This window comes from Mirounga leonina, unplaced genomic scaffold, assembly GCF_011800145.1.
Source record: "Mirounga leonina isolate KUSES-001 unplaced genomic scaffold, KU_Mleo_1.0 Mir_173, whole genome shotgun sequence".
In the NCBI taxonomy this organism is placed as follows: Eukaryota; Metazoa; Chordata; class Mammalia; order Carnivora; family Phocidae; genus Mirounga; species Mirounga leonina.
Genome location: NW_023270447.1, coordinates 66,402,003 through 66,403,898, shown reverse-complemented (window position 1 = coordinate 66,403,898; position 1,896 = coordinate 66,402,003).

Sequence of the window (1,896 nt, the reverse complement as noted above, 5' to 3'; positions counted from 1 at the left end):
TTTCTTACTTATTCTATTTTTTCCTTATCCTTTCTCCCCACTTTGGAGTTTTTGTTTACTTATTTTCTTATTTTATCCTTTTCTACTCCCTTTATTGATTTGAAATGTATATACTTTTATTTCTATATTTCTAGTGAAATATATGAAATTTGAAATTCTATCCCACATACCTAATGAAGTCTAAGGCTTATTTATATTAAAACCCTTTTCTAAAGAATACAGTGAGCTTTGAACACTTGAACTTTGATTGCCTACAGATGCACATACTATTTGTAGGGGGCGTTTTAGTTCCTTCTGTTCCCTTCTGTTGTTATTATTTTATACAATGTTTGTGTAGACTTAGCTACATGTTTATCAGGGTCTTTGCTCACCATTCTTCCTTGCTCACCCAATCTTTCTTCTGGGATAATTTTCCTTTTTCTTACAGCACATCCTTCAGAGGCTCCTTTAGTAAAGACTTGCCGATGGCTCTTTTTATTTATCTGAAAAAAAAAATCTCCATTTCAGCCTCAGCCTTGAAAGATAGTTTGGCTAAGCTCACAATTCTAGGTTGATGGTTATTTTCTCTCAGTGCTTTGAAGCTGTTCCCTGTCTTCTGGTTTCCACGGTTGCTTTTGAGAGGTGCGCTGTCATCTAATTATCCTTTCTTTGTAGGTGTTGTGGCTTTTCCATGTAGCTGCTTTTAAGATCTTTGTCTTAGGATGCACTTTGCTCTGCCATTTCACTATGTGTGGCTAGACGTGGATTTCTTCTCATCTGCCTTGTTAGATGTAGGTTTTACTCTCCATATCTGTGGAGGCGTGCCTTTCGGCAGTTCTGGAAAATTCTCAGGCATTATCTCTTCAGATATGCCCCGTCCCTCTTTCTCTCTCGCCTCTTTGTGGAACCTTGGTTCGGGCCACCTTGGCCGTTCCCTTGTCTTTCACATTTTCTATCTGCTTGTGTCTGTGCCGTGCTCTGTGTGATTTCTTTGGATCTCTCTTTTAGCTCACCCTTTGTCTCTTCCATCATGTCCCATCTACTGTGGGACCCATTTGTTGACTTTCAGTTGCAAGTTACCATTTTTATTTCTAAAAGTTCCAGTGTGTTCTTTTCCAGAGCTGGCGAGTCACTTTTTAAATTGTCTCTTGTTACTTGGTAACTCTTATGATTTCATCTTTTATTTCTTTGAAAATTTCAACCAGTTATTTAATATACTATAATTACAACAGTTGCAATTTCTGACATCCTTGGGGATCTCAGGCTATTGTTTGTTATATCTGCTCACTCTTGCCTCTTGGTGTATTTGCCATTTCCCAAAGCCCCCTGGGCTTACCTCACTCACAGCAGTCACAGACTCATGTTGAAAGTTACCATTTATGCATTTGCTTCTCCACTAAACGGGGGTGCCTCTTGACGTCAGGAATAGCTTCTCACTGTCTGGGTATTCACACTGCTTGGCACAGCCCTGGCATGGAGAAGTTCCTCCATAAATATTTGTTGGATTGAACATACAGACCCGTTTTTCCCATCCTGAAATTACTTGTTGATTAGAAGCACTTTTACATATGAGGACACCATTTAATGTTGTGCATGTGAGGTTCCCTACCAGGACTCAGAATATAAGAAAGTTCCTTTAGCTAGATGAGGTCTGTTGGATGCACAGACTGATGGGTGTCTGGCTTCCTTGTTGGGCATGTGCCATTGTGGGTCCACTACTCTTTCAGTTTCTGTGCCCTCCTGTGCCCATTGTGGTAGAAGTGATAATACTTATTATATAGGTTTGTTAGAAATAGTAAATGAGGTGCTATAATGCTCAGTGCTTGGCACACAGTAGGCACTCAAAAAAATCTAGGTCCTTTCTTCTGTTAATGATTGAATTCCTTGAGGTTGGAAACCCCGTGTTATTTATTTCCT